The sequence below is a fragment of the Monodon monoceros genome, unplaced genomic scaffold (genome assembly GCF_005190385.1).
Source record: "Monodon monoceros isolate NGI ecotype Baffin Bay Population unplaced genomic scaffold, NGI_Narwhal_1 Super_Scaffold_10, whole genome shotgun sequence".
NCBI classification, from domain to species: domain Eukaryota; kingdom Metazoa; phylum Chordata; class Mammalia; order Artiodactyla; family Monodontidae; genus Monodon; species Monodon monoceros.
In genome coordinates, this window is record NW_021703766.1 from 28,759,888 (window position 1) to 28,768,683 (window position 8,796).

Consider the following 8,796-nt stretch of genomic DNA (forward strand, 5'->3'; position numbering starts at 1 on the left):
TATTCATTATTTCATTTATTCATTCATTCTCCAAACATTTACCAAATGCCTGGCACTATGCTAAGTGTAGTGGATACAAAGATAAATCCAAGACATGTTTCTGTAAGCTGGACTGGATCCTGAATTTTTCTAGTTTCCTCAAATATCTGGCTACGACTCTCCAAACTAAAGTTTCAAGTTTTTTCCCACCTTTCTGATTTGGAATCACTAAGCACAAAGACTGTCCTTTAATCTCCTTGGAAGGGAACCCATTATAACAGGTCCTCCTGACTACCCAGATGACAGCCAAATATCAGGGACTTAAACCTTGGGTCCTCATTTCCTTTCTTTTTTAATTAATTAATTTATTTATTTAGTTTTGGCTGCGTTGGGTCTTTGTTGTTGCACGCGGGCTTTCTCTAGTTGCGGCGAGCAGGGGCTACCCTCTGTTGCAGTGCACAGGCTTCTCATTGCAGTGGCTTCTCTTGTTGTGGAGCACAGGCTCTACGCACACAGGATTCAGTAGTTGTGACACACGGGCTCAGTAGTTGTGGTACATGGGCTTAGTTGCTCCACGGCATGTGGGATCTTCCTGGACCAGGGCTCAAACCCGTGTCCCCTGCATTGGCAGGCAGATTCTTTTTTTTAATATATAAATTTATTTGTTTTATTTATTTATTTTTGGCTGCATTGGGTCTTCGTTGCTACGCATGGGCTTCTCTCTAGTTGCAGACAGCAGGGGCACCTCTTCGTTGCGGTGTGCAGCCTTCTCATTGCAGGGGCTTCTCTTGTGGAGCGTGGCCTCTAGGCACGCGAGCTTCAGTAGTTGTGGCACACGGGCTCAGTAGTTGTGGCTCGTGGGCTCTAGAGTGCAGGCTCAGTAGTTGTGGTGCATGGGCTTATTTGCTCCATGACATGTGGGATCTTCCTGGACCAGGGCTCGAACCCATGTGCCCTGCATTGGCAGGCGGATTCTTAAGCAGTGCGCCACCAGGGAAGTCTGGCAGGTGGATTCTTAACCACTGTGCCACCAGGGAGTCCTTTGGGTCCTCATTTGTCAACTTAAAAGGATTCCTCTAGACGCTAGGAATTGCACACCTGCTGGAGACCTCAAAATCAAATTGACTAGGAAAAGAAGTAGCCAACATTGAGGTAGACTACTTCCTACCAAGACGTTGGATCCAGAAAGTTTCTTTCCATTTCTCCTTTGCTACTTGACCATTCTTTTCCTAATTCTTACACCATGAAAATATTTTATGATTCTTTTGTCCACCTTTTACCTTGCTCTGGCCTGGAAAGATAATGCCATTGCTCAAATGCCTCAGGACATTGCAAATAATGGTAATCCAACCACCAAATGACAGATTTGCCATGATGGTGGTGATTCTGTAGTTTTTCCTGTCACAAACTTACCCTGATTTCCAGTGCCTCAGTTTCCCTGGAACAAACTCAGTCCCCTCTGTACTGTGTCGGACAACGTGACCCTGGGGGTCCATTTCCCTGTCTCTGATTCCCTGCCTGTGATCCCAAACTGTGTACAAAAAGACGGGCACAAGGCAAGGATAACTGGAATAAATATGCCTGTGTGGTCTATCAACCCTCAAATTTTATTGACCTCCATGGCTGATGCCTTTTCAGCCCTGAGACACAGACTCAACTGGGAATTATCAGAAGGCATTCATCATTCAAAATTAGCTTCCTGTGGCAGATTACTCCTCTCCCGGGTAGGAGTAAGTGCAAATGAGGTTATGATCTGAAACCTCTCCTCAACTGTTAAAAGTATTGCAGGATCTTCTGCTAACATAATGGTTGCCCAACAAAAATCCTTAGACTCTCTGGACAGGTTGTTTTTTGTTTGTTTGTTTTGTTTTTTTAACATCTTTATTGGAGTATAATTGCTTGACAATGGTGTGTCAGTTTCTGCTGTATAACAAAGTGAATCAGCTATACATATACGTATATCCCCATATCCCCTCCCTCTTGCGTCTCCCTCCCACCCTCCCTATCCCACCCCTCCAGGCGGTCACAAAGCACTGAGCTGATCTCCCTGTGCTATGCGGCTGCTTCCCACTAGCTAACTGTTTTACATTTGGTAGTGTATATATTGGACAGGTTGTTTTTGATAATAAAACTGCCATTGATTATCTTTTAGTTTAACAAGTAGGTGTCTGTGCTGTGGACCACGACACCTGAGGCACCTGGATTAACACTTCTGGGGAAGCTGAACATCAATTGAGCATGAGATCACTGAGCAAGCCACATGCCTTAAGAAAGTGACCCTTTCAATGGGTCTTTCCTTGACTCATTTGATTTTGATTGATTTAGGTCTTGGGGACCACGGCTTTAAAGTACACTCTAGACATTGGGAATTATCCTGCTTCTAATAATCATAGTAATCTCCCTGGTGTGTTGTAGCCCCTCAAAATCTTAGATACATATTCGTAGCTAATCTCCCTAAGACTGGAACATCAGAAAAGGAACAAAGAGAATAACCAACTAAAAAAATGTGAATCGAAAATCATGACCTCTGAATACAACAGAAATTCAGCAAAGAACATCATGATCTGTGAATACCACACAGAGGATCAGCAAAAACTTCAGAGTGGCAGCTGGGAGTGGCGCTGCTGCCTTAAATTTTTATCACGTCTCTCAGTTAAGCTGAGACTCTGACCAAAAGCGGAAAATTGTCAAAAGAGACAACAGTCCCAAAATGGAATCACTTGCACTAAGCACACGTCACCAAACAGGTTTAATATCTGACTTAATTATAGTTCAACTTCTCCCAGGAGTAAAATGTTAAACCGGTCAATCTGGAATTGCCTGGTCAGCACCAGTGAGGTCATTGGCCTGATAGACCCCTGCCATCCCCTCCTTTAAAAATTTTTTTTATTGTGGTAGAAGTCACATAATATAAAACATACTGTTTTAACCATATTTAACTGTACAGTTCAGTGGCACTAAGTACATTGACATTGCTGTGCAACTCTCACCGTCATCCATCTACTGCATTTTGCACCTTCCTAAACTGAAACTCTGTCCCTATTAAGCACTAACTCCCCATTCCCCCTCCCCATGCCCCCAACCCCCTAGCCCCTGGCATCTACAAATGTACTTTCATACTCCATGAATTTGACTATTCAAGGTACCTTGTATAAGTGGAACCAAACAATATTTGCCTGCACCTACTGTATATTGGCATGCATTTTTAAGGTTAACTTAATATATGTTCTACAAACAGATTGTACCTTCTTTTTTTTCCCCCTGTGCTAAACAATAGGTTCTCATTAGTTATCTGTTTTACACATAGTAGGGTATATGTGCCAATCCCAATCTCCCAATTTATCCCACCCCCTTTTCACCCTTGGTGTCCTTTGTTCTCTACATCTGTGTCTCTATTTCTGCTTTGCAAATAGGTTCATCTGTATTATTTTTCTAGATTGCACATATATGCGTTAATATATGATATTTGTTTTTCTCTTTCTGACTTACTTCACTCTGTATGACAGTCTCTAGGTCCATGCACGTCTCTGCAAATAGCACTATTTCATTCCTTTTTATGGCTGAGTAATGTTCCATTGTATATATGTACCACATCTTCTTTATCCATTCATCTATTGATGGGCATTCCATGAACTGGCTATTGTAAATAGTGCTGCAATGAACCCTGGGGTGCATGTATCTTTTCAAATTATGGTTTTCTCCAAGTATATGCCCAGGAGTGGGATTGCTGGGTCATATGGTAATTCTATTTTAGTTTTTTAAGGAACCTCCATACTGTCCTCCACAGTGGCTGTATCAATTTACATTCCCACCAACAGTGCAAGAGGGTTCCCTTTTCTCCACACCCTCTCCAGCATTTGCTCTTTGTAGATTTTCTGATGATGCCCATTCTCACTGGTGTGAGGTGATACCTCACTGTAGTTTTGATTTGCATTTCTCTAATAATTAGTGATGTTGAGCATCTTTTCATATGCCTCTTGGCCATCTGTATGTCTTCTTTGGAGAAATGTCTATTTAGGTCTTCCGCCCTTTTTTTGATTGGGTCGTTTGTCTTTTTGGTATTGAGCTTCATGAGCTGTTGTTATATTTTGGAGATTAGTCCCTTGTCAGTTGCTTCGTTTGCAGATATTCTCTCCCATTCTGAGGGTTGTCTTTTCGTCTTGTTTATGGTTTCCTTTGCTGTGCAAAAGCTTTTGAGTTTAATTAGGTCCCATTTGTTTATTTTTGTTTTTATTTCATTACTCTAGGAGATGGGTCAAAAAAGATCTTGCTGTGATTTATGTCAATCCGGAATTGCCTGGTCAGAACCAGTGAGGTCATTGGCCTGATAGGCCCCTGCCACCCCTTAATGTAAGGTGAGCATGCCACAAAAAATGCACTCTTATTTAGTAACTTCCTTGTCCCACCTCCTTCTGCCTGTAAGAGTCTTTCATTTTGTATAGCTCTCTGAGCATCTTTCTTTCTGCTATATGGGATACTGCCTGATTCATTAATTATTGAATAGAGCCAATAAGATCTTTAAATTTTACTCAGTTGAATTTTTACCCTTTTAACACCTTTAATTCATGATAATTTATAATCTTCCATTTATGGAAATGGGTAAAATTTTTTTGAACAATTGCATTAAAACAAAAAGAATTAATTCATTTAAGAAAACTGCTCATAGGAACTTCCCTGGTGGCGCAGTGGTTAAGAATCCACCTGCCAATGCAGGGGACATGGGTTCGAGCCCTGGTCCGGGAAGATCCCATATGCTGCGGAGCAACTAAGCCCATGCGCCACAACTACTGAACCTGCACTCTAGAGCTCATGAGCCACAACTACTGAGCCCATGGGCCACAACTACTGAAGCTCGCATGCCTAGAGCCCGTGTTCCACAACAAGAGAAGCCACCGCAATGAGGAGCCCTCACACCGCAACGAAGAGTAGCCCCCGCTCGCCACAACTAGAGAAAGTCTGCGTGCAGCAACAAAGACCCAGCACAGCCAAAAATAAATAAATTAAAAAAAAAAAAAAGAAAACTGCTCATAATAGTACAGACGGTATGCTGATATGGCTAAAAATGTGATGTTAGCATGAGAATAACAGATTCCAGAAACACTGTATATGTCTAGGCTGCATTGAAAAATTTCATAGAATTCCAAGTTCATAGAATGTTGATCCAAGGTGGATGGCGCATGAGGGATCACCTCAGCCATTGCCACCCCTGCCTCTCACCACTCCCTTTCCAAAAAGGACGTTCCGAAGTCACCCTGTGTGTTTCCAGACCTCTGGTCCGCCAGTGCAGTGTTCGCCACCATGAAGACTCTGCCTGATTAATCCCATGATTAATGGACAGAGTCCAGTTGAATGGTCCAGTAGGACATGGGCTCAGACTTGTCTAGTGCTTGTTCTAGTATGTGCTTTCCATGTATCTGCTGAGTGAATTGATGGAGATGGCGGGGGTCTGATTTGGAGCTTAGAGGTGTCTTCTTTCCCAAGACCTGCCCAGCTACTTAGGCATTAAGGCCAGTATAGGATTTTCCTCTTCAGACTAGTTCCATATGGGAGTTTCCCAAGTTAAAAGCTGTAATCTCTATCAAATGCCACTGAAACAAGAGCTGGATCACTTACAGCTGGTGTGACCCAGGGAGCGGGCACAGGTTAAGCAAATTGAGGTCTGGCTTGATGCCTTACCCATTTCTGCAGAGTCATCATGAGCCAGGAGTGGGCATGCAGGCTGCAGACACTTCAAGGTCTGGGCATAGCTGCGCGTGTTTGCGGAACTGTGGGTGTCACAAGAGGGCATGTGATGGAACAGTGGGGCTGGGAGAATAATTCATCCTTACCTTTTATATTTTGCTAAGATAGCATCCTGCAGTCTTCATAGTCTAAGAGCCAGGTCTGTCTCAAGTTGCAAAGGCCAGCTGGCCAGGGCAAAAGGCAGGATGGTTTTGCCTTAACAGCTGTGTGTGTGTGTGTGTGTGTGTGTGTGTGTGTGTGTGTGTGTGTGTGTGTGCGCGTGTGCGCGCATGTGCACACGTGTGCGAGTGTATGAGTGCAAAGTGATTAGAAACAGCTTTGTTTTCTGCTTAGGAAGACAGCCTGGGTTGTTCAGTGTGGATAGAGATAGGGGTGTTCTTTATTAGGGTGTTCTTTAGGACCCATGTTTCTTTCCTGGTAAAAGGGAGGAGCCCAGCCCAGGTCAATCTTTGTAGAAGCAGTCGCCTCTGGGGCCTGACTCTACTGCTGTCCCAGACTCACCCCTCACCGGCCTGCCACGGTGGCTAGAATGGGTGCAGGTGAGCATCACTCTTAGAACTTGGATCTCCAAAAGCTTCATTTCAGCTACAACCTATGACATTGGCCAAGGACCCATGAGCTTTTCTAAGATTGTCGTGTGCTTTATGATCGCCCAGTTCTTCCTAATGTTAATATTGGTCTGGCCTGGACAAGGTCAATTTTGACAAATGACAGTTGGAAAACAGTGCAGGCATGGAGAAGGCACAGCTACCTCTTCAGTCTTCTGCCCTAGAGACAACCCCTTCACATCTGCTCCCTCTCCACGGACAAGAATAAATTTCACATCTCACGACTCCGGTTAACACAATGTTTAGAATAAGGTCTATAACACTGTGCAGCTTTTGTTCAATTCTCAGCTCTTCCTCTTACTTGCTTTGTGACTGTGGGCCATTTCCTTGTCCTCACTGAGCACTGGGAGATCATAGTATCAATTCACAGGTTTATTTTGAGAACTAAGTGAGATCCTACATACAAAGCCCTCAGCATGGTCATTCCCACACTGTGAGCGCTCCGTAAATATTTGTCAAATGAATGTCTGAGTGAATAAAAGTGGAAAATACTAATAAAAACACTCGTAATATTATAGCCAGGAAATGGCTGTCGCAACACAAATTAGAGGTGTAACCTTCCAAAATTTTTCCTCCCCAAAGAAAGATATTTTTTATATTATAATGGGATATTGTACATGACTAGATTTTTTATTTTTTTAAAAATTTTTTTTATAAATTTATTTATTTATTTTTGGCTACGTTGGGTCTTTGTTGCTGCACTGGGCTTCCTCTAGTTGAGGTGAGCGGGGCCTACTCTTCGTTGCGGTGCATGGGCTTCTCATTGCGGTGGCTTCTCTTGTTGCGGAGCACAGGCTCTAGGCTCGCAGGCTTCAGTAGTTGTGGCGTGCAGGCTCAGTAGTTGTGGCACACGGACCCAGTTGCTCTGCAGCATGTGGGATCTTCCCAGACCAAGGCTCGAACCCGTGTGTCCTGCATTGGCAGGCGGACTCCCAGCCGCTGCGCCACCAGGGAAGCCCTAGATTTTTAAAAATATTTATTTATTGAAAGATTATCCACACACCATAAAATTCACCTTTCTAAGGCGTACACTTCAGTGGTTTTCAGTATATTCACAGGGCTGTGCAACCATCACCACTATGTAATCCCAGAACATTTTCATCACCTCAAAGAGAAGCCTCTACACATTAGCAGCCGCACATCATTCCCCCACCCCAGGCCTGCAGCAGCCACTAAACTACTTTCCGCCTCTATGGATTTGCTTAATCTGGACATTTCATACAAATAGAATCATACAATATATGTCCTTTCATGTCTGGCTTCTTTCATTAGCGTAATATTTTCAAGGTTCATCCATGTTTAGCATGTACCAGTACTTCATTTCTTTTTATGGCTGAATAATATTCCATTGTATAGATAGATATTATTTTATTTGTCCATTCACCAGTTCCTGGATATTTGGGTTCTTTCCACTTCGGGCCGTTGTGACTAATGCAGCTATTTGTGTACAAGTTTTTGTATAGATGTGTTTTCAGCTGTTGTGGGTATATACCTAGGAGTGGAATTGCTGGGAAATCTGGTAACTTTGTGTTTGATTTTTTTTAATTTTTAAATTTTTTTGGCCTCATCATGTGGCATGCAGGATCCTCAGGGATCGAACCCGCACCCCCTGCAGCAGAAGCATGGAGTCTTAATCACTGGACCGCCAGGGAAATCCCTGTGTTTGCTTTTTGAGGAATTGCCAAACTGTTTCCTAAAGCAGTCATAATTATAATCTGTTTTTTTCCCCTTCACAATAGATAATGACTGCCTTTCCTTGTCAATAAATAGAGGTGTGTATGACTTCCCTGGTGGCTCAGTGGTTAAGAATCCGCCTGCCAATGCAGGGGACACGGATTCAAGCCTTGGTCAGAGAAGATCCCACATGCCACAGAGCAACTAAGCACATGCGCTACAACTACTGAGCCCGCGTGCCACCACTACTGAAGCCCCCGCACCTAGAGCCTGTGCTCTGCAACAAGAGAAGCCACCCCAGTGAGAAGCTCACGCACCGCAAAAAAGAGCAGCCCCCGCTTGCCTCAACTAGAGAAAGCCCATGCGCAGCAACAAAGACCCAACGCAGCCAAAAATAACTAAATAAATAAATAGAGGTGTGCTTCACTAGTTTGAGTGAAAGCATAGTATTTCCTTAGCCAGCCGTACCAGAATGTATTTAGAGAATGTCCTATTGTTCAACATTTAATAATTCTATAAAACGGGCTTTGAGCATTTTCCTTGTGTCCCTAGTGAGTAAGTGGCACTTTCACAGGTGTACTCAGAGCACTTTGTATCCCTCCACTTTGGTGCTTTCAGATTGCACTGCAATCTACTTATCACCTCTCCCTGCATCTGTCTTATTTATTACATAGTGAGTTCCTCCAGGAGATGGAACATGTCTTGAATTTATCTTTGTATCCATTGCACTTAGCATAGTGCCAGGTATTTGGTAAATGTTTGGAGAATGAATGAATAAATGAAATAATGAATA

At 43.3% G+C, this 8,796-nt stretch overlaps 1 protein-coding gene across 2 annotated transcripts in view; it reads left to right on the top strand.

The window, feature by feature from the left end:
- LOC114889753 (metallothionein-1E-like) overlaps window positions 1-8,796 on the top strand; it is a 13,510-nt gene that overhangs the window by 1,426 nt on the left and 3,288 nt on the right. The gene's annotated exons all lie outside the window — the stretch shown is intronic.